Source organism: Pteropus medius, unplaced genomic scaffold (genome assembly GCF_902729225.1).
Source record: "Pteropus medius unplaced genomic scaffold, Ma_sr-lr_union100, whole genome shotgun sequence".
Classification (NCBI taxonomy): domain Eukaryota; kingdom Metazoa; phylum Chordata; class Mammalia; order Chiroptera; family Pteropodidae; genus Pteropus; species Pteropus medius.
In genome coordinates this window covers 9,911,068-9,935,664 of record NW_024353517.1, presented here as the reverse complement: position 1 = coordinate 9,935,664, position 24,597 = coordinate 9,911,068, and the positions used below count along the sequence as shown (strand labels likewise).

The window sequence follows — 24,597 nt, the reverse complement described above, 5'->3', positions numbered from 1 at the left end:
CCCTCCCTCCCTCCCTCCCCCCGCGGGGCCCCAGGCGCCCGCCGCGGTCACGAGATGCCTGACCGCACTTAGGAAGCGGCCGGGTCAGCCTCCTGCCTCTGCTCGGCGGCTGCGGTTAAAGCGGCTTCGCGCCGCCCGCCCCTTCCCGGGGTCCAGGGCGGCCTGGCAGCTCCCCCTTACTGCGCCCGGGAGGCCGCCGGCGGGCGGCCGGGAGGAGGCGGGCGGCGCGGGCGGCTGCGTGCTGCCGGCTGGCCGGGCCGCGCGCCGGGAGGAGCCGCCGCCGCCGGGTGCCACGTGGCGGGCGCCGGGCCGGGAGCGCCAGGGCTCTGGCGGCGGCCTCCCTGGGGGATTTGCCGCGCAGGGCGGGCGACGAGCAGTGCTCCGGCCGACCAGCCGCTACTGCCGCCGCTCTCCCTCCCTCTAGCCGGCTCGCCCGGGTCGTCCACCTCTGCACCCCCACTCCTTCCACCCCTCCCGCCGCTTGGGAGCTCAGGGCGGCTCGGGGCAGTCCAGGGGCCGAGCGTCTTTGATGTCGTCCCCCGCCCTCCCAGCCCTTCCCCAGGCTTGGAGATCGCCCGGAGGCCTGGCACACATTTCTCAGTCACTTCATTCCTTCCTTCCTGCGCGCTCCCCACTGAGATAATGTTGTAAATGATTTCACCAGATCTCGTCCCAGATGAAATTCAGCGGTTCCTGACTCTGGACGACCTTGAGCTCTCTTAACTTTCATTATAAAACGCCTGCTCTGTGCCAGACACTGGGTTAAACCCCGGGATTACCACGAGAAGAGATAGAGGCAGTCTGCAAGGAGTTTCCAGTCGACTGTGGAGGCGGACAGACCCTGGTTTCCTGATTGATGACTAGGCATTCCTCTATTATTCCATTCTTTTTCGGGCTTAGATGATAGCCTGAAAAGTCAGGAGAACCGAAAAGAAACTCTAAAGCTCACCTGTATGGGCAACAGTATTGGTCTCCTTGGGGGATACAGGGATGAATACAATAGTTATTGCCCTTAGGAAACCCACAGCCCAGAGATACTATAGGCATGAGTGCAGCTGTTGTCTGTTTCCTGGTGTGTTCATCTGGTAGGTCCTAGGTTCAATAGAGACAGTTATGTGTCTAGATAGAAGTAAAATGCTGAGGAGGTTTAGGATATATAAATTACTCATAAATTGGGGTATCCTGGAAAACTTACTGGAGGAAGTGGCCTGTGTTTTGTATCTTAAAAAAATAAGTAGGATTGGGGCATTGGAAATGTGGTGAGCCATGGGATTGGGGAGGATGGAAGTACCCATAGCTAAAGGCTAAGACTCTGGAACTTGAGGTCCTTATTCAGGGAACATGATCTGGAGCACAGGGTGTATGACTGGCAGGAATATAAGAAGGGATTGAAGGAGGAGGCTTGAGGCCATGTCATAAGACCCTTAGATGTTTTGCTAAAGGACTTTGGACTTATTTTTAGACAACGGAGAGCTATGAAATGCTCTTGAATAGAGAAGGGACATTAGGGTTCTCCTATAGAAAGATGGCTCTGGCAAAAGTGTGGGGAGTGGGTTGTAGTGTTTGGAGACAGAGAGCTCAATTAGATTCAAGCCAGTAAAGGAGGTTCCTAAGTGACAGGTGTAGGCTGATACCCGGAAGCACCTGCCCGGAACCAGTTCACGTGGATGTTGACTGCACACTATCCAGTGATCCAAGTTCAGCAGAAACTTGCCTACCCTTAAATTCAATGTTCCCCCGGCGACTTGGAGTTTAACTAAGGAATTATTGTGACTGACCATATTTACCTTCCAAACCTCATTTCCACCTTCCAGGACAGCCCTCAAGTCTGTAGCCAAACCTTAACTTCATTGCAGGCTTGGTTTACTCACTCTTGCCCCTCAGGCTGCTCTCTGGATGTGTGCGTGTGTGTTTTCTTAACACACTAGAATGGGCTGTACCCTATCACATTCTGAAGAAATGATGAACAATGCCTCCTTTGTTGACCTGCATCCTAGGCCAATAGGGTAGGACTTTTCTTTATTTTAAACAGATGGAAAAGTGGTGATGACAGAAAATTGTCTGTTCGTATTGAAAAAAGTGGGGTTGTCCTGTGTGTTTGAAATCCTCTTGGTAAAAGGTGATGAGCCTATGAAGTTACCCTCCTTTTTGACATGTAGACTTTGCAAGCTTCTTAAAATGCTTCTGCTTAACATCTGACTTTTTAAAAACTGCCTAAATACTCTGACCTAGATTCTTCCAAGGAACTAAACTCTTCCCAGGGAAGTCTGTTAACTCTTTCCAGGTTCCCCCCAGATCTATGAGAACCAGTGATTTCTTCCAGTAAGCTCTGCTATGACCTTGACTGCTGTCTGCTCTTGGGCTCTAATTAATTAGCTGGGTGTGCCACCTCCTCAGCCTTCTAGCCTAAGAGCCTTTATTGTCTGACTCTGTCATCTGCTCAGGATTTGGCACCCTGAAGGTTCGTGGAGAATGTTGAATATAGTCAAGTTATGGTGTCACTGCAGTGCCTACAGCAGCCTCCTCAGCCAGATAGTTGATCAGCAACTGGTTTATGGCCACTTTAGGAGTGCTTAGACTGGTAGAATGAGCAAATGGATTACACACGCGCACGTGCACACACACGCACACACACATTTTTAGATCGGCAGAGGGGTTGGTCAGGTAACGAAAAATTTGCCATGAATTTGTGTCTGGGCCACACAAGGCAACTCAGAAAGTCTCCACCCCTCCACCCTAACCATTTAAGAAGAAAGCTGCTTTGCAAATGTGCTCACAGACCACTTTTCAGTATCCTTATCCTGGGCAGAGAAAATAGCACCAAGTTGACACTCTCTCCACCCCTTCTCAAATGGGGAACTAAGCTCCTAAACTGCAGAAAAGACTTTTGGATTTGGAAGGCTCCTTTTAGATAGAGACAGCCTTTATTTTTCAGTCATCTTCCTCCCTTCCCCCCTCTTCCTAAGCAAGGAGAAAATTGAACCCTGTTCATCAGTGGTCACTTTGATCCCACTATGAGACCAGCAAGACACAAGGCATCTTTGCCACTGTATCATGCCCAGTAAGTACAACCAGGGGCTGCTGTGTTTTCTCTTCCCCTCTTTCTGCCTTCAAGAAGAGTGATTTTTGCTGTCTTATTGCTTCACCTGTTTGCTTTAAACCATAAAACAAATAATGCATCTCTGGTGAGATTCCCCTTTGTCCCAAGGTATTGGAATGGTTTGTGGATTTGGTTTAAAGCTACAGAAGGGAGAGAGAGCGAGAGCAGAAGAATAAAGGTATTTTGCCTGAGGACTTGAAGTTTTTTTTTTCCCCCTTTTCCTCCGCTTGACTGACTTTCTCACACTCAGATTCCCTGCAGCCTGCCAGAGACATGGTAGCTGCCCTGCCAAGAGCTATCCTGGGAGGGCTATTGAAAGAGCCTTGAGTAAGTACACACTGGGCGGATTTTCTCCTCCCCTCGGTACCTGCTCCGCACCTGTACTGAGAGCAGTCCCACACATATCACCTGATCGCAGCCCTTTCAGAGACCGTGAGAAAAATATAGTCCAGGATAGAAGAGATGTTTGTCATCTCTCCAGGGCTGCAGCCGGCTCCCTGCAGTCTGAGTGCCCAGAAACAGCACATTCCAGGCTGGTTGTTGTGCACGCGTGTTTGCCCGCACGCGTGCCAGGCTGGGGCAACAGGAAGGGGAGGAAGCCAGAGATCACCTTCATAATGACTGCCTCACTGCCTCTGTTTTCTGGCATCTGCCTGACTGATAGTTTTATGATCCTTTACTAGAATCATTATTATGGTTCTTCTGGGTAAGAGTCCATATATGCTCATCACAGCAGAATTCATGACCGGGACATCTTACCTTAAGGTTCATGGATGAAACCCCAGGGAGCCTATAAATCCCATGAAATTCAAAATTATCTCTCTACATGCATATTTAGTAGGAGCTTAATAAATGCTTTTGAAAGAATGAACGAACGTATTATTTTTTCTAGCAGAATCTCAAAGCATTTTGTGACCTGAAAAGACTGAGGAAACTGACCTAGGCAATCTCCACTTAGCAGGTACTCCAAGCTTAAGAGAGGGCAAGAAACTGACTCAAGAGCCCACAGCAACATGTGGCCAGAGTGGGGGCCAGAAGCCATCTCTCAGAGCTCTTTCTACCACACCACAGTGCTGTGGGCCTGGTAAATTTAGGGTGGGGATTATAGAGCTGTGATCATCACCAAAGTATAGATTTAAAAAAGACACATTAATAAAGACACTGAATTTTCAGAACTTCTTCTCCCTTCTGAGGCACTGGAGCTGCTCTGTACCCAATTTTTGGATGGAGAAAGGAATGGGCAAGAAAGCCAAGTGCCTACAGAGAGAAGAGGATTCCAGAGTGCTCGGAGCAAGAGTCTTGGTTGCCATGCAGAGGCATTATAAACAACTGCAACTCTGAATTCCACCTTTGATAAAAATAAGTCACTACTTTTGAACAAAACTTCCTAGTTGGTTCTTGGCCAAGCAGGGGCCTCAAACTGCAAACTGGGGGTGGGGGCAGAAGACAGCAGCTTTCAGCACTGGCTAACAGCAGCCTGTAGTGCTTTCCGCCACCCCCACCCCCTCTTGGAAAACTTGACTAGACCCAGTGAGACCGCGAGAATGTGCACTTTCTAATGGGCTCTGAAAGAGGATGGTTGCCAAGAAAGCCTTTCCCAATAGGGTGGGGGCAGGGCACCCTGGAATGGCTTAACTCCCACATTTAGGCTGGCCGCAGCAGTCTGGTGGGAAGGCTCTAAATGTGCTCTTGGCTAACTGTTTACCCTCTGAGCAGCACTGCAGTGAGGCAAGCCTTCAAGTCAGAAATGTAGGAGGGCATATTCCTGAGGGATATAACTTGCACCTATGTGTGTGAAGAGCTCAGAACTACACCCCCGCTGGTGCCTGTGAGGGCTTCTGGAAGGCTCAGGAGGGTGGGGACCTTTCAGCCTAGAACACACATTTGTTTGGCTTGCTGATAGCTGCTCAAATGGTGATAGCAGATCAAATTTCTCAAAAAATCAAAATCAAAAACAAAACTCAGCTAGCCAGGAAAACCATTTAGGTAAGACTTAGGGGCCTGAAAGTGATATGGAATGTGTGTATACAACATATTTTTAATTAAAATCACCATTACCATTTTCCTTGCATCGTCTCTCAGCTTAGAGAAAAGGGACGGGGGGAAGGTAGAGGAAGATACCTAAAAGGCTGAATGGGTTCATTCATTGAATGCTTGGGAAAATTGAGCCCCAGAAGAAGCGACTTGCCCAAGGTCAAACAGTCTCCTCAGGGAGGGTATAGCAAAGGCAGAATAGGCTCAGGTTTCCTGCTTACCAGTCCAGAAACCCACTGTGCAGTATCTATATAAGAACATTTTGAACTATCATCTACGGCAAGTGACTAACATTACCACCAAAGATGGTTTTTCCAGTTGAGAACTAGAGCTATGTACTGGTGAGTGATTATGTCAGAAAACGCCCAGCACAGAGCATAGTTAAATTTCAGGCTTGCTGCTCTGTGATTCTCTCTTGGATTTACTCATCACCCTATAACCTCTGGAAAAGAAGGGATCTTGATTTTTGAGTTCCAGGAGATAGGAAGCCACTCCCAGGGGCCACACAAGACAGTCAGCCTGCCTCACAGTCAACCAAACCAAGGCAAGCCACATGCCACCCCATCTTTCTTATAATTGCCAATATGTTTCCCTTATTTGTGCTCTGAAAAGAAGGTTGGGGGAGAGAATATTTCCAGCCCCTGAATCTGTGCTCCGTCAATACTAGGCTTTTGTTAGAACCAGAGAAGGCGTGGTGCTAGTAATATGGTGAAGGCATTGGAGCGCGAACATATTGAACTGCTGGCTGACTTCACATTTAGCAGAGGGAAAAGCAAGAAAAATAAGGGGTTTTCCAAATGGTTGATAAATAGTATTTGCATGTGAAATATATATTTTCCTTTCAGATATCTTAGGGAACAAGAAAAGGTGATACAGGCAGCAACCACAACTACACCTTAAGCCTCTGGTGGGTTCTAGCAAAGTTGAGACCTTCTAATCTCTTTCACGGAGTTCCCTTGCCTTGCAGTACTTGACAGTTGACAAGGCACTTTCTAGTCCATTATAGCTTTTCGTCCTTATATATAGCCTTCTGATCTAGACTAGAGGGACTTCAGTGCGAGGCCCAAGAAGGGAGAGAGAAAATTCAAGTGGGTAGTGATGGAGACATTCAGCCGGACCCTGGCTAGTGAGGGCACAGAGTAAAGGATAGATAAGCATTCTGGTCAAGAGTATCTCTAGAAAGTCAAGGCAGGACAGGGAGCTGAGAGGCCAGGCAAGAACCAATTTTTCTTTCTCAGCCACAGGCAACAATAAGATTTCCAGAAACTGGAACAGAGAGGACAATTTGGTATATAATATCAGTAATCCAGAGGACACATCTTTGGAGCAAAGAGGAAAGATCCTTTTTCAAAGAGGGAAGAAGTGAGGGAAGTGATCTCACTTAGTAAGAAGATGATTGAGCAGGTTCTGGAAAGACCTGGAAAGGTGATAACCATAGTCTCTTCTGGGCTGAGCCTAGAGCTCTTTAGTTCAGCATCCAGTGCCTTCCGAGAGCTTTCCTGGCAAGATCTCGGAAAGAGAGACCAGGTCTGTGATTATAGAACTCTGGAACCCACTTTTCCTCAATATTTAGTTTTGTTCTGTGCTGTCTATATTACTGTAGGCATAACATAAAGCCCCATAGAATGGAAAAGGTCGAGGGAGCTTGGGGTGAGACGTTATATGAGGTAGAGAAAAGGAACCTCTCCTTTTGCAGGGTCGGACTTCCACGGCCAGCCTTGACTGAAAGCTGAGAGGAGCCAGGGAGCTCTGTTGTGACACGCTGGTGTGCAGCAGGCTTGCCTGACCCACAAAGGGCTCTTGATAAAGTCCCAGAGTGTTGCTGGTTCCCTGAGGAGATTGCCAAGCTGTGCATGTATCACGCATGTATCCAGCTGTGGCCTTTATCTCCCTAGGCTCTGACAGTCCCTCAAAGTCTGGCACCTGGGACAAACCTAGACTGGGTGTTTAGAAGTACCTGTCATCTGGATAGAAGGGAGGAGTCTCGGCTTATTTTCTTCGTATCCAGTGAACCTGTGTCGATGGTAATCAGACAATACAGTCAGGGGTTAAAATCATCCAGGTTGCAATTTCCTGAACTTAACTTGAATTAACTTCTAAATATTCGGACAATAAATGCATAAATGAACTTTGACTTAAAGAAGTATATTTTATTGGCAATTTAATGGAACCCTCAGAGGGTCAGTCTATTTTTCCAAATTTTCTCTGGTTGCTGAATCAGAGGGCTGGTTTACTTTGACCACTACTGGCGACCACCTCTGGGCAGCTGGGATACCCCTGCAGACAGCTCTACTCTGTTGCAATCAGGTGAATTTAGAGGAGTCTGTGGCTGTCCGTGTTTTCCCAAGCCTATCTTTATTGATGGTTATTAAAGACACACCACCACATGGTAATATGAAAGTACAAAGCAATTCCCAGGGTAAGGTTCGTGGGAAGAAGTGAGATACTGAGCTCTCAAACAATTCTACTGTAATCGCAGTCTGCCATATCTATGTATAGTTAATAAGTAAGATTTAAGCAGGCAGGTTCCAGTGAGGAGATCACTGGTCCTTCTGGAAAACTGGGAAAGACACTAAGACGGAGGATACCTGGGAAAGAAGAGTCTGGTGTGCAGTCATTGAGGTGGAGCTGGAGCCTACAGTGATTCCTGAGGAGAAACACTGCTTACCTCTTCTCCTGCTCTCTCTCTTTTCATGCCAGCTTCTCGTGGAAGATTCTGCATAACCAAGAAGTACCCAGTAATCATGCTCAGACTCACTGGGTTAAGTAAGTGTAAATACAGCCCAGAAAAACACCTGTTTTTATAAAGCACCCCAACACACCTGTTGTTTTACAATGCTGAGTGATATTGATAAAAAGGGGGCTATAAAGTCGAGGTGAAATGGCCTCTTATATTTAAGTAGCACCTTCCTCTGTGAACTTCAAGTGCTTTACAGCTGAGATTTGACTGACCTGGTGATTATTTCTTATAGGAATGTTGAGCACATATCTCTATATATGTTCAGGAAAAACTATAGCAGGGCAGCTAAAAAGTAAACACTCTGGAGCCAGACAGCTTGGGTTTATTTTCCAGCTTGTTTGCTTTCTAGCTATGTAACATAACCATTCTGTACCTCAGTTTACTTGCCTGTTAAATGGAACGATATTCACAGTACTTATCTTATAGGACTATTATGAGGGCAAATATATATAATGTGCTTAGAACAGTGCCTGCCATATTGTAAATACAATATAAGTTCTCATTTGCTTTTATCATTGTTATATATGTATCTCTGACATGTAAGATACCGTCAGTCATCTGAAAAAGGTCACAAGATGTTAATATTTTCAAAGAAATGGTCGGCATCCACTACGATAAATTGGTCACGAGTATTAGACAAAGCAGAAACTTCAGCCAGTCTTTTATGAATCTCAGATTGTGGGAATAGGAAAAACCTAAAAAATGACCTGGCTCCCTCTTCTTTTCCAGGGAGGAGGGTCTGTACCACCCAAGCATTATGGTTTCAGCTTTATCGGTGGACAGATGCAGAGTTTGGTGTGGCCCTGCCTTGAAACTTGGAATGAGCCTCAGGCCCACAGAAAGGAAAGTTCTGCATAGGGGCCAGGACATCAGCAGGGGCCTGGCACGTAGAATGTATGGGCAACTCCTCTCCTCCCCACAGGAAGAAATGGGAAGGGCTGTAGAGGGACGCTTACTTCAAGAGAGGAGTCATGGGCAAGCTTTCCCTGGGTTCCAGCCGTATTTATATGAGATAAGATTGGTGAGAAAGATGAATTCTGAGACCTTCAGGGTCTAGCAGGTTCTTGTAGATGACCATATAATTTACGGTCCAAACTGGGACACTTTTGAGAGTTAAAGGTGGTAATGCTAGTAACTATTATAGCAGGACAACTGGCATTAATGGGAACACATGACCATCCTAGCTCTGTGGGCCTATGACAGCATGTGCTAGATTGTTCATCTGTCTAGTCAGCTATCTTTTCATCAGAGATGTTACCTAAGAAATATTATTTTTAAGTCACTAATGTTTTAGCACTTCTATCTTCCACAGAGAGAATAGCGCCATTTTTGAACCTAGGGGATCTTACTCAATGTTTATAGGAGAAGGGAGAGGCCCCATGGTGGTTAGATGGTTGTGGTCAAGGTATGTTTGACATGACTTGGTTTCTTCTCTTATAGAGCATATGTGCTCCAAGCTTTCTCCCCTGCTAGTTTGTACCCAGGTTATGGCAACAACATAGCAATGCTCCCAGGGACCTGTTGTACCTATCAACCGTAGCTGAGCACATCTGTTTTTCTCAGGCATGTGAATGTGGAAAAAGCGAGTGCTAAAATTTGAAATCCAAGCCATTGCTTAATGATTGAAAGAAGATCCCCAAAGAAGGAGCATTTTCCCACATGAAATATTTGCTTATTTATTCTTGAATTTGACCAAACCTTTAACAATTAAAAAAAAAAAAAAAAGAAAAAAAGAAAAAAAAACACTTTTAAAAAATAGGTCAAAGTCAAGGTTTGCTCTTTGTTAATTTCCTTAAAAAAAAAAAAGAAAAGAAAAGAAAAATGGCTCCCTTGCTTGAATGTTCTTATATGTGCCTATTTAATGATTAATAATACCTTGTGGGCTATTGTTTGATGTGGCCTCTGCTGGTTTGAACAGGAGAATACTGATTCACTCTTAAGGCATTCATGAATCACAAGTGTTTACCCTGAGACAATAAACGAAAAGGAGAGGTTAAAAAAAAACCATCAAATGTGCTAAATTCTTTGAGAAAAAACTGGGGATAACATTGGATATCAGTCTTTGATACCCTGTATCAGGCCCACTGTTTTCTGTCACAGAATGAAGACTGTGTAGAATGACCACGACTGGGGATTTTGAGTTTTATAGATTTTCCCTTTCACTTGCTGATAGGTTCTAGGCAACTTTTCTACTCTGTTTCCAAGTCACGTGCATTTTCTTTCCACCTCTCTGGTCACTTCATGTCAGTCATTTGCAAGGGAGTCTCTTTACGGGTCTTGAGGGGCACCTTCCCTGGTGTCTCACCCTTCTGTTTTCACTGATAGAAGGGGAGGTTCCGGCAGTAAGCCATGGGGAAGAAGGAGCCCGCCCTAACTTAAGTGGGGCTGGTGGGCTGAAGAGAATGGATTCAAGTGATTAAGAGATCAGCTAGGCCTTGGTGACTGACTGGACCATGATGGGGAAAGAGGAGTCAAAAGATGATACCTGGTTTGTTGTTCGAATAACTAACTGTGTGGATCCTTCTTCCATAATTTGACTTTTAATAATAATCTCTAGACTTATTTTTCCTTCTTTCTGCTCCAAAGCCTAGAGTTCAGTGAAGAAAAGACTGCCAAATTTGACCCTTAACGATCCTTAGTGTTTTTGGTTTTTTTTTAGACTTACAGAAAAGTTGCAAAAATAATACAGAGAGCTCACTTATACCCTTTAACCAGGTTCCCTACATCTTATGTAACCAGGGACTGATCATCAAAACTAAGAAAATAATCTTGGTACAATACTATAAACTACAGACTTAATTCAGGTTTCACTATTTTTTCTATTAATGTTTTTTTTTTCCTTTCTATTCCAGAATCCTATGCAGGATTCCACAGTGCATTTGTTGTCTTGTCTCCTTAGTCGCCTTCCCTCTGTGATAGTTCTGCCATCGTTCCTTGACTTTCATGACACTTTAAGAGTACTAGTCAGTTGTTTAATAGACTGTCCTCCACTGGGGTCTGTCTGATGTTTTCTCATGATGATATCAAGGAACTGCCTGCGCTATTGTGAAGAATGCCCAGATGTGCCAGAGGTGGTGTGCCCTTCCCAGGGCAGCAGGTCAGAGGCTACATGATATTGTTGGATTTTACTGCTGCTGTTAACCGTGATCGCGAGGTTAGGACAGTTTCTCCAAGATTGTCCACTACAAAATTATGACTTTTCTTTTTGTATTTCTTAAACGTTTTGAGAGGTGTTACTTCAAGATGATGTAAATATGCTGTTTCTCCTTATACTTCTGTCCACTAAATTTAGAAACTACTGAAGGATCTCACCTGTGGCAATGAATATTGTGGTAATTTAACAGTGATTTTTTATTTCTCTCATTCTTTCTACATTAATCGGAACTCTTCTTTTTTTAAAAATAAATTTATTTATTTAAATTAGTTTCAAGTATACAGTACATTTGTGAGACATCTATATTGTTCATAAAACGATTCCCCCAATTGCTCCCTCCCATGCCTGGCCCTCCACTTAGCCATCATATTAATGCTAACTGCATTCCCTGTGCCGTGCTCCCCATCCTCGTGCCCAACTATCAACTACTAATTTGTACTTTTTAATCCTTCACCCCATTCTCCCAGGAACTCTTCTTAAGGAGGGGTTGCACGATGTCGCATTGTAATGAAGCAAGCAAAAAAAAAAGGTAGACAAGCAAAATAAATAAATGGATTAGACAGTATATTAAACAGTGACAAGTACTACAGAGGGAAATCAAATAAGGAAGGGGAGATGGAAAGTGTCAGGAAGTACAAGTTTAGATTGCATGGTCGGGGAAGGCCTTAGAGAGAAGACTGAAGCAGAGGAGGGAGCCAGCATGCGGATATCTGGCAGCAAGCTTTCTAAAGAGAAGAAACAGCAAGTGCAAAGGTTCTGAGGCAGGACCACGTCTAGCCTAAGTGCTCTAGGAAAGCCAGGAGGCCAGAGTGACTGGTGTGCAGTGAGCAAAGTGGGGAGGGGAGTGAGAAGAGTGATGAAGCAAAGAGTGACAGAGCCAGATGGTACAGGCGTGGCTATATACTAATGACCTGGCTATTGATCTGAGGAAGGCAGGAGACATTGCAATATTTTGAGCAAGGGGTCACCTGATGTGCTTCATATTCGTAAAAGACCACTTTGGCTGCTCTGTGGCCTGCAAGGATGGAAGCAAGGAGACCATGCTTAGGTAGCTCTGACATTCATCCAGGTAAGAGACAAAAGTGGCTTGGGCCAGAATGGTAGTAGAGGTGATTGGATTTCAGATGTATTTTGAAAGTAGAACTAACACTGCTAAGAAAGATTTATCTCCCTCGTGGTCAGCAGCTTCCTGAAATCCCAAGGCATGTATTTCCCTCCTCTGCTTTGAAGTGGGGCTTCGAGAACAAGAATGAGAAGCACTGGCTGGCCACCTTGAGTCTCAGTTCTGCAGCCTCTCATTGAAGCCTTCTGTTATCTGGGTCTACCTTCCTTCTCTCTCTGTACTGCACCAAATACTTCTCTGTGCCCCAGGGCCAACCTTCTGCTCAGACCAGCCCACCACCATTTGCTCACAGTCTCTCACCCCCTCCTCTGCCAAACAAGATTCTTCCCATCCTCCAAGGCTCAACTTTGCCACACCCAGCCCTACTCTAGGAACACCTTCCTTCTTGATTGGGGACGCTAACTCGACTCTGCTTCACATGTGCAGCCCTTGCAGCCTCAAGGCCCTTTAAACACGAGAACTGGCACTGAATGCTTCATCAGCCCTGTGGTTGGTTTGTTGGTATATGGCATATGGCTGAATAAAAATATTATATTTCCTCTTAATTATCCAAGTACGTTTTGCATTACGCTTTATATATTCGTATTTCTTTTAGTATAAAAATAATGTTTCTGCCTTACCCTCTGCCCAGTCCTTCAAGTAAAATTGAAATTCCAAATTTCCTCTTGTTGAGCTACAGATTTCCTCTTGCTGTACCCCAGTTTGAGGAGTCAGATGAGAGGTACAGACATCACTGAGGGCTCATTTACTGCTAATGAATTTTTGTCTCTTGAATTGCTGATTGATTTAACTTGAAAATGCATATGTTAAAAATTTTAAGCCATGTAAAAGAGTAAATCCTGAAAAGTAATCCTCCCATCTGTGGCCCCATACCCCAAGCCCTGTCTCAGATGCAGTCACTCTTACCTGTCCCTTATGTACCCATCCAGGGATGGCTAATGAATAGTCAATGATTGGCAGTAGACAGTAACTACTAATTGTAGGTAAACCGAGGCTTTGTGAAAACTGGCCCCCAGCTCTGCATTTCCCAGGGCTAAAGCAGCTCTCATGAGGAAGGGCTGGCTACAGCACAGCCAATCTGCCATTTTTATTGTTGTCTTTGGCTCAGACCAGATAAGGGTGAGTTTGCAAAGACACCACACTCAGTGGAATTGGACATTTGGTACTTCCCTCTTTGGCTCTGGGGCTGTGCCCTGACAGGGAGTTTCGTCGTCATTGAGATTTCTCATGTTGGCTGTTGTCTGTCCCTCAAAGTCAGCCAGCCAGAGAGGGAGGAGCACCACCAAAAGCTGCATCTGGAAGAAAGGCCGGTGGGAGAAGGGGTGGAGGAGGCCAGCCCTGAGCTGTGATTACAGCAAAGCAGGAGATTATAGCAAGTTTTCAGGGGGAGCTTTATCATTCCCCCCACCACACATGCACTCCTCCCTGTGCCTCAGAGGCTCACCTGAAAGGCAGTCCTCTTTCTCTACCTTTCCCGTGGGAATTCAGCACAGCCAACAGAACCCCTGAACTCTGCTGGGCCACTGCCAGCAACTTTCAAGCCTGTTCCCCTGCCGATTACAGTGACATGATGTCGTTTTTATTGAGGCAAGATTAGATTTTTTTTTTTTTTAAGTTTTCAAAAGTGTGGTTCACATGATCTCTAGTACTTTTCTTATTGCTTAAAGACCGCGGAGCTGCCAATTTCAATTTGCTTCAGCTTTTATCACTAGAAGAAGCTTAAAAGAAAAAAGAAAGGGGAGAAAGCCTGGATGAAAATATTCCACTTGCCTTTGGCAGTTTGCATGAGGGTGGCAGGGGACACACGCATTGCCCACTCCCTTTTGTATAACTGGTGTAATAGGAAGATGTCAGGAGATTGAAGTTGGGACTGGCTGTGGGACAACACACAATGTCCATTAGACCAAAGGGGTTTTCTGCCAGAGAGGGCACACGCACTGCAGAAGTCATTCACGATAGTCAGGCAAGTATTAGAGACGATGCTGATCTATTGGTAAAAATAAACAAACAAAAACCAAAAAATTCATAGAAAAGTTGTCCTTCCCCTTAATTCTAATTTTGCTCATTCTCCTCTTTGGAGGCAAGATTTCTCTCACTCATTCATTTATTCATTCAGCATATTCATCGAGCACCTACTATGTGCCCACCTGGCTCTACTGGGAATATAGGGCGAATAAGGCAAGTTCATGCCATTCACCGCTTTTTAATGAAAATTGAAGAATGCCTATTTTCATGAATCATAGTTTTTCAGGTGCCAACTCAGCCCTCAAAATGGGTGGCGCGATGGAAATTTGTGAAAAACATGAGATCTAATCACATTGTTTAGGCATAAAATCAAAGAATGAGTCTGGAGGAGTAAAGGACATGCTGAGGAAATAAATGTCGTTCGCTCTATCAGGGTCTTAGAATAGAAACAAGATTTAAATATCACCATCACTGAAGAGCTTGCTCAGATCCCTAATAGTCTGATCCTCATACTTGCCTGTGAAGTAGGAGTGGGTGGTGGGGAAACATCTGCTACAGCTCTACACTGCACCTGTTTCATAGTAGGGCCTCAGTGAGCGTTTGTTGAATGAATGTTGAGTAGCTCTCCAATTAACAGGGCGAGACAGTTTCAGAAGTAATCAAGAGATTGATCCTGACTCAGTAGTAAGTGGCAGTCTGGACTTGACCTCAGAGGTTTTGAATATACAAACAGTTCCCATCATTATTTCTACAGGCACCACCCTCTGGAGATTTTTCCAAACTACTGCCCTTCCTTTGAAGGCAGGAGAGTGACTCTGGAGTCAATAACCTTGAAGGTTGCAGTGAGTCTTTGAAAAGTAATTACAATGGTTGGAAGCTAAACAGACCAAAACTGTGGACAGGACACCTCATGAGGCGACTCGGCCTCCATGGAAAGTTCTCCCAGGGTCGAGTTGGTTGGGCTAAGGAACCTGGGCATTGAGTGCTGTCCTTTGGGTATGGACTTCTAAGCTGTTCCAAAGTGAGTTAGAAATAAAATTCAGAATTCTGAATTCAGAACAAACTTGTGAAGAAATGACTCCCAATTTGTGTCTCATGAACCTTGATTTTTTTCCTCCACAGAGGGATAAAGTTGGGGTAAGTCCCAGGAAATTTCAAAGGCTTCATCAAGGTTATAGAAACCCTCTTATTATTTCACCAGAACGATTTGGCTTTTGCCTGTTCACACATTGTGAGTCCTCATGCGATTTTGTTCAAAGAAAGTGTTCTGCCGGTTTTTATGTTTAAGTTTGAAAACCACCAAATAAGATAGATACTCTCAGAAATCTCTCCAGCTCTAAAATCTTATGATTCTTCCCTGTGCCTCCCTGGCTTTTGGATTTTTTCTCCTCTAACCTATAGCACATTGTACTTTAACTCCTTGTATACTTATTTTTCTCTCCCCAGAGGCTCATTGCAGCCCAATTCTACAAAGAGTTATGAGTATGTGGGATGTGTTTCAAAGGCTGCCTGGAACAGGTTTTCTGGCCTTCAAACTGCTCGTACTTAAGTAGAGTAGGCTGGAGACACCTGAACAAAGAACTACAAAACTACACAGTGTCTTACTGCTAATATTCTTCACCAATAACTGGGAACTTGTCTTATCTCTCTCACCCATAGCCAATGTATGTAAGATACTTAGAAGGCACTTAGTAAATATTTGCTGAAAGAATTGATGAATGAGTGGCTTGTTTCTGTCTTTGGGAGGAATCACAAATATATCCATAGCTAAGGGCTCCCAGCTATGTGGACACTGAGGACTCTGTGTTTTCCTTTTATGAACTGGGGCTGGGCTTATTACAACTATTGGGGATGTTACCTGTTATGGGTTGAATAGTGTCCCCTAAAAAATATGTTGAAGTCCTAACCTCCTATACCTCATAATGTGACCTTATTTAGAAATAGGGTGGTTGTAGATGTAATTAGTTAAGACGAGGTCATACTGGAATAGGATGAGTCCTTAGTCCAGTATAACGGGACACAGAGACCGAGCCACACAGGGGAGAAGATGGCCATGTACAATAGAGGCAGAGATTGGACTGATGCATCTACAAGCCAAGAAACACTAAGGATTGCTGGCAAATACCAGAAGCGAGGAGAAACTAGGAAGGACTCTCTCTGACAGCTTTCAGAGGGACCGTGGTCCTGCTGACACTTGGATTTCAAACTTCTGGCCTTTAGAACTGTAAGATAATAAATTTCTGTTATTTTTAACCACCCAGTTTGTGATGCTTTGTTTTGGCAGCCCTGGGAAACTAATACTTTATCCCAACCCCAATATTTGCTGAAAAGGAAAATCTATAACCTCTTTTTCCTTTATCTCTATGAAATGTTCACAGAAAAATATGTTTGGCTTGATTGCACTTTTTTGAAGCATTACCTACAGTCTTTCATCAAATATTTCATGTATTTAAAGCTATAAAACTTTTATATGTTGGGTTATATGTGTGGCATATATTGGGTAGTAAAATAAACAAATCAAAAAGCAAACAGCCTCTTCACCAACAAAAAGAAACTTCCTCTCTCACATTTTTAAAGCAAATTTGCTGAGGATTGGCTTCTCCATTTGACCGGAGGGTTTGCATACTTTTTCAGGCTGGGTCTGAGTTTCACTTTCTCCTCTAGGAGTGGTTCGTGATTGTCTAGGTTAAATGTTAAGCAGAATTATGGTTCATCTTTCTGCAGAAACCATACCACTTGTTTCTGAATATCTTTCTCACATTTTATGTCATCAAACACTTCTCCTGGGGACAGATTTCCAGCTCTAGCTTCTCCTACAGTGCCCTTGATCAAGGAAGCACAGCCCCTCCCTCTCCATCCCCAAGATGATTCAGGAATTTGTAGGACCCATTTCATTTCTGGTTATTGAATAACTGACAGGGCATCGAATGTCAGGGCGAAGAAAACAGAAGGGCCTACCTGTTGGACCAAATGACCTCGTAGCCCAAGCTGTTCTCTGGTGTCAACTTGCCTGTCTGTCAGCAACTCTCATCAACAAGCCCCACTTACATCATTCTATTCCAAACACCTATCCTGATTACTGTCACTGTGTTTACAACATGGGTGAATGACAGCAGCTTCCAGTTTTGATTAAGCCTGGGGCGATCTTGCATGAAGGAGAAGAGTCTTTGTATTTCCAGTTTTAAGAATGGAAGATGTGAATGGGGAAGGAATGAGGGGATTTAATTCAATGAGGTGTTTTAATTCAAAATTCACCATTAATCTCCCATCCTGGGTTTCCAATTCCAGGCTTTTCTCAGCAGTAGAAATGGAGAAGAGTAAATCATCAACCTCCCAATTCTGAAAATTGAAACGATTGACTAGGGCTTTCCTGCTGGGAAAAGAAGGTTCCGTTGTCATTTTTTTTTTTTTCTGGCATGAGCATCACAGCAGCAACACTTGTGGATGTCTTTGATCCACAAATCTTTGAGGACGATAATATTCTCTGGGCTTTAGCAGATGACCAGATGGCCTCCCTTAGGTTATATGTGTGGAAAGGCATTTCTCCACTGGTGCTGACTTCCCAGCCAATGTCTCTGAGAGATTGCCACAGAGACAAGGAGATCAAAAAATGGTCTCTAATAGCAAGTCATGGTTCCTTCAAGTTAGAGTTGGAAGAAGTGGGGGGAAACTGAAAGAAGTAATTTTCTATGGTGATGTTAAATTCATTCATTTGCTCACTCATTCATTTACTTATTCATTCATTAATTCAACAGATATTTTCTGAATGCCTGCTATAGGCCATTCATGGACACAGTACTGTGTACATTCATCCCCATGTACTGTGAGATATGTTGGGGAAATAAAGACAATATTACAGTTTATTGATACCAGTGTGACCTGTGTCTAAGGAGAGGCTTGTTTAGGGGACTGAGAAAGTTGTGGGGAGGAAGAGAGCTCAACCAGTGGCCTGGAGAAGCAGAGAGGAGAAGTTCTATCTTAGGACTAGAATATTGATTTATTGCATAGGCATTGGGCACCCAACAGCAGAATAACCTGGGAGAGTTTGTTAAAATGCAGATTCCAGACTCCCACTCCAAACGTATGTCTCTGGAATGGGTCTTGGGGATCTGAATGTTGATTATTAGGTACTAAGTTGGAGGTTGTCTGATTTAGGTTGCTTTAGTCTTCAACATCAAAAAGGATGTTTCCAGAGAGAGCTGGAGCCAGCGAGCACACAAGTGAGTAAGGAAGGCTGGCCTAGAGGGAGAGGCCCAGAGCTCCACATAGTTATATGTTCATTTGTAACTGAGACCGTGGCTGAGGTAGCACTGAGTAAGGGACAGCCTATGACATCTTTTTTGTAAAATACAAGGATGAAGCTCTATGCCTCATAACCGATTTCGTCTCAAAACTTTAGTAATTGCTTTTCTTTCACTATTTCTCCCTGTCCTTTCTAAGGAAATCGGTCATGTAAGAAGGTTTGAAGACATCCATACAGTTCAGTTCTGAGAAGATTACTGGGGTGAATTGTTTCTGTAGCCTGATGCTCAGCCACCTGCTCAGGGAGGATTAACATTCTCCTTTGAGGCTGCGTTTGTGGAGGACCTGCCTTGGCTCTTCCTTAAGTTCCCAGGTAATCTTCAACTGAGGAGGAAAAGCTCCAACCCTTCCCCAACAGTTCTCTTTAGCTCAAAAAAAAAAAAAAAAGAAAAAGCCAAGAGGAAGGAAAGTAAAGTGGCAGACTGCACAACACTACATGTAATATGCCATTTTGTTCAATGAGTAAGCACGGTTGGAGGAAATTGAAACTGAAAATTGGCATTTCCTTCCCATCCATTTATTCCTTCCACAGATATTTACTGAGTTCCTTCCATGGCATTGTGTGTGTTGCTGGAGTCTGGGTTAATAAGACAGAAACAGCCCTTGCCCTCATGGCATTTATGATCCATAAGGGAAGAGAAACAAATGAACGATAAATCGCAATGAAGCGTGGTGAGCGTTACGCTCGTTTCCCTGTGGTTCCTCTAAGGCCTCAGAGACTGCACCTGGCCCAAGACTGGATGGCTCGTTGGTACTTGAAATATTCTTGTCCCGCATTCATTCATTTGTTCCTTTATTCACAAACATTTGCTGAATCTCTCTGATGTGTCATATTGAAGAAATTATGTCCCAGACTCTGTGCTAATAACATTAGAGGCAGATTTTTAAAAATGAGCAAAATGTAAAACTTGGTTCCAAGGAACTCAGAGTCATGTGAGGAGCCAGACAGGTAAACAAATTGCATCAAGGCTGAGAGAATGGCTCAAGTTTACAGTCGTGGTCTGCACAAGGCCAGAGGGGAATGGGGATGGGTGAGTGAGGTGGGGTCCAACTAGGGCAAAGTGCTTAGGCAGAGACCACTGACCTGAACCTGGAAACATATGCAGGAGTGTTTTCATTATTTCAGTACTTCCCAAGAAGTGAACTGATATCTATTTCATCATTCAATCATTCAGTAACTATAGATTGAGTACCTACGATGTTGTTAGTGAACCAGCTAGACAGCATATTAGATCAACCAATGAAACCAGCAACTCATCTACTGGCAGGTGACAAGCTATCATCAAGCACTGGGGACAAAAAATAGAAGTTGAAGAATTTGTCTCTTGCCCTCAGGGTATCTACAGCTGAACTGAGATGGACAAATGTGTCCGGTCACCACCAGAGCTTCTAGTTCAGAAAAATGTAGGTTCTGTTCACTAGCAAAGGCAAGCTTCCTTCTGGGTGGAAGTGAAATGCCCCCTCACCTGGGTGAAGCACTTTATGTACAGCTTTTAACTTTTGTAACAGGATGCTAGCTCTGTTGTCTGCCAGGCTGGTATCTAAAGTATGAGGATCTATGGACAGCTAATACATACATATTAATAATAAAGTTTATTTCATTTTATTTCCAATTATAATATGACATATGCTCATTAAAAAGTAAAAATACAGAAAAAGGTGAAAGAAGATACTTACTCTTATTATTTGATATTTTTCTTCTTTTCATGATTTTATGTGGTTTGATCTTTGCATATAGATAATTTTATAATCTGCTTTTGCTATTTAACAACACAAACTTCATTTCAAATGACTATATAGTTTTTCATCACTCGTGTAACATGATTTACTTAATATATTTAATCATATAACTTTTAAAATATTTATTTTTCTTATGATAAATTCTCAGAAGTGGACTTGCTAGTTAAAGAGAGGAGCATTATTAAGACTGTCAACATTTATTGTTTTAAAAGGGTCGCATCAGTTTTTATTTCCATAGTATATGCAAGTGCATATACTATGGAAATAAAGTTTAATTCCAACTTGTTTGCTATTTATTCTTGCCCAAAGAATGATTGAGACAATGAATTAAGCCCTGTCCTTGTATCTAATTGGGTCATCACAAAGAAATAGATTTGAATTGTATTAGTTTAGTTCCTTTGCATTGTATTATAAATTAATATTGTAGGTCATTAAAACAAACAAAAAAAGACGCTTTTGTCATCTTCTGATAAATTATTATTGAGAAACCATTCATCGTGTTACTCAATGTCCCTTATATCAGGACATATTTGTCTTTAACTTCAGCTGTGTGGTTTTTTTTTTAATCAAATAATGATACCTACGATATCAAGAAGCTCATAGTTCATATTTGTGTTTGCTGGAAGTAAGGGCTCTAAAACCATTTTTCCTTCTTTTTCAGAGTGATTGAGAACAGGTTTAAAGACCACTAGCCAAATGCACATCAAAGTATCAGCTTAATTGATGACGAGGTAAGCTTCCCAAACTGCGGGTTGTCTGGGAATGGGGTGGGACCTCCTAATCCCTTCTTGAACTACATTTTGGGGTTTGCATGTTCTGCCAAGCCAATGCTGAGTCCACATATTCAAGCCACTGCAAGGAACGGATTATGAGCCTGCTTCTAGAAGTTTGGTGGAGTAGACACAACAGGAGATTGGCGACTATCCTGCTTGGTGGTGATGATGGTGGCGGTGGTGGTAGTCAGTGAGGGGTGATTACTTCTTCGGGTGGCCTATCACGGAAGTCCAGAGGGGACAGAGAGCAGGAGCCTGCTCTACTTTGATCAGTCCAAGGAATATCGGCAGTGATGGCATCACGGTGTCACTGACTCAGTGGCCCCTCCTCGTAAATGTGGACCCCACCCATCTCATTAACTAGTCCTCCTCCCCAGGAAGAGATGGCAAAGTTCCATTCCACCTTTTCCCTTTTGTGGGCTGAGGCATGCAAGTCTTTCCTCTATAAAAAGGTGAAGAAGAGAAATTGAGGATTACCCGCAAGGGTACTTAACTGCAGTAGCCAGCTTAACCAGATGTCTAGCATGATTATTCTTTTCCTCACTCACTCTACATTTGTATCTTGAGCTTTTCCACAATGTATTTATTTTTAAAATTTGAGCAGCCTAAACTTTTGTATTATATAATATATAAATAAATAAACACAGCTTAGAGTTTTAAGGTTAACATGTGCAAGACACAGTGAACAAATCAAGACACTTTATGGGTGAGCCTACGAAAGGTAGGGTCAGCAAGAACTTGAGTTATCAGCCATGATTTTCTATGAGAGGCTGGGCTTGAGTTGGGTTCAACTGGGTGTAAGAGTCATGAGATTAAAGGCACCGCTGGGGGGTGAGAATAACGATGACTAGAAATGAACAATTATCATTCCTTTAGCCCTTTATAGTTTGTAAAGTACTTTAATATCCATCACATCGACCTTACAAAGTAGATATTGTTATTCTTATCCCCATTTTATCCATGGGAAACTAGGCTCAGAGAGGTCAAACGGTGGACCTGGGACTCACATCCAGGTCTTCTGGCTCCGAATTTCATCTTCATCCCACTCCTGTCTTACACTGAGCCAAGTGAGGAGACTAACTGATTAGAGGGAAAGAAGGGCTCTAGAGAGCAGTGGAACAATGCAGTGTTAAGACTGAGCCAGACTGAGGAGGTCCCTCAAAGTGAAAGCAGTACAGATTTCATGCAGAGGAAATAGGGAGCCATCAAAGGCTTTTGAGCAAGGGTATCACATGATGCATGTGGTGTGATCCATCAGAAAGCCAGTGTGCACAGAGGATTGGGGGGATTGGAAGAGGAAGTATCAGAGGAGAGATGCTAGTGAAGGGGCTTCTGTAGGAAGCCAGGGTCTCCAGACTATATGGTTAGTACCTAGGATATTATTGGCTTCTTTCTTGGGATTCATCACTGTGCCAAGGGATTGGAGTTAGACTTAACTGAAATTCTGTCCCTTTTGTTTACTGTCTTTATTAATGAGCCGGTATCTCAGATTTGCTCCATGTTATTTTCAGCATTTCCGTACCACCTCATCTCAGGGCCCTCTCGATAAGCAAAGTTATGATTAAAACAATGCACTAACATGACTGTGAGTTGGGACAAACATTGACTTGACTTTTATTATATTTAATGAATATTTACTGAGAATCGACTATGTGCTGTTTTGGGGGTGGATGCTGAGAGAAAGGGTGTGGGGACAGGGGAGGGTTTGCAGGCGAGGGCAATGAGACTGGTTCCTTTTCATGCTGGGAGGGTGTGGGTTAAGCATGGATCCACCCGGGAAGCAAGGAATGTCCCACTCTGAGCTTGGCTTTGTGTGTGATCAAAGGGTGTCTTGGAGATGCAACAGCCCCAGCCCCAGCCCCAGTACACGGCTTCTCTCTGTTCTGCCTGGCAGCCCCCTGAAACTGGCTGCTCCAGAATAGTGAATTGGGATTCTGTCTCCTCCCTCACCCCCAATCTGCTCCCCTAGAGCCAGAGTGGAGAGCCCTACCCTCCATGGGGAAGTCTGTGCTGTGAGGGGCTACAGGACTCCTGAGTCCAGTGACACTGACTGACTTGCCGTGTGCCCTTAGGCAAGTTATTTTTTTCTTTGATTCTTTCCTCTTCCAGAATTGGAGCAGTTCCCTATAGCTCTAAAGATTTGATGGTGATTATCGCAGAACTGCACTGTGTGTGTGAGTGTGTGTGTGTGTGTGTGTGTGTGTGTGTGTGTGTGTGTGTGTGTACTTCTGCTGTTTAATAGGGTGCTAAGGGCAGCAGGGGAGCCATCCTTCCCACCCCAAGCAGCACACGTGTGGCTCTCATTACTGTCAGGAGGCCTTAAGTCGGCCCCATGGAGATGAGAACAGACCCCTTAATTAGGCACCATTCCCAGAGTGAGAGAGGGACCAGCCTGGGCCTGGCTGCCCTGGCGTCGCGGGGAGCCAAGCATGCAGGGCTGGAGGCAAGAGGGAGGGGGAGGCTGTGGCCGGGGCATCTGAAGGACTCAGCAGGTTTACACTTCGCTGACCTGATGGTTGAATGGGGCCCTGTCCACCCACATGGGGGGCTGGAATCTTCAATTATGGCAATTACATCAACAGGTCGGAAGGGCAGCACTTTCCACTGAAGAGGTTCAGGGCTTAAAAGAAAAATGCTAAAGCCACTGTTTTTCTTTTTTCTTTTAAAGGGATTGGGTTGATGGAAGAAGACCCCCATCTGCAGTCTAAATTGGGCTGTGAGTAGAAAGCAAAGATGTGCCATGTTTTTTGGGTAAAATCTGGCTGGCACGTGGCTCACCTGCCCCTGGACTTCTGGCTCTTCCCTCAATTGACTTTGCACTGCAATTCCTGGTGCAAGTGCATGTTTTGCGCCATCTTCCTGAGGATGGGATGTGGTGCCTTCATCTCTGAATCCTCCCAGCACTCAGCGTAGTGGGTGGCAGTAAAGGCAGCACTGAACTGGTGTCAGAAGGGCTGGATTAGACCTTTGAGAAGTCAGTCTCTCTGATCTTCAGTTTCCATATCCGTAAAATGGGTATAATGCTTTCTATCCTTTCTAAGGTTTTGAAGAAGACTCTAGTTCCTGCTACATACTCAAGCTAATTGGGTAGTTTCTTTCTCTCAGCCACCCTGTTAGGTAGGTAAGACTTGAGTGTGGCTCTTGCACCAGCAGCATGGGTGTCACCTGGGAGCTTGTTAGAAATGCAGACTCTCAGGCCCCACACTAGATCTACTGCAGAAGAACCCAAATTTGACCAAGCTCCCTAAATTATTTGTGTGTATGTTAACATTTGAAAACTACAGCTCCAGACTGAAACTTACACATAATAAACATTAGTTAAGTAAGTGAACGAGAGTGAGCCTTGTGGCCTTGTTTTCATCTGTAAACGGGGATAATAATATTTGTTCTTCCCATATGAGGGATGCTGTGGGGAGCAAATAAAGAAGGAGTTTATAATTATAAAGTTACTTTATCCCGTCGCCAATCCATTCAATCAACATTTGCTGAGCAGTTACTATAAGGCAGGTTTGGAGATTATGAATATGTTCTCTGCTTAGGAACAATTTGAAGTATGCCAAAAGCCTGATTTTTTAAAAAGGGCTAAGTGCAAGAAATGGGCTAAGTGCTGTCAAATAGCTATGTTCACTGTAGGGGTTGATGGGGTGTTGGGGGCACAATCAAATC

The 24,597-nt window shown here is 44.1% G+C and overlaps 1 long non-coding RNA gene across 1 annotated transcript in view; it reads left to right on the top strand.

Annotated features, from left to right (window-relative positions):
* Window positions 1–23,890, top strand: part of LOC120592867 (uncharacterized) — a 61,634-nt gene extending 37,744 nt beyond the window's left edge. The window contains exons 4-6 of the long non-coding RNA XR_005650228.1: window positions 18,557–18,731; window positions 20,820–20,889; window positions 23,600–23,890. This is a non-coding gene — a long non-coding RNA (uncharacterized LOC120592867). The remainder of the gene's footprint in view (window positions 1–18,556; window positions 18,732–20,819; window positions 20,890–23,599) is intronic.
* Window positions 23,891–24,597: the final 707 nt, after the last annotated feature.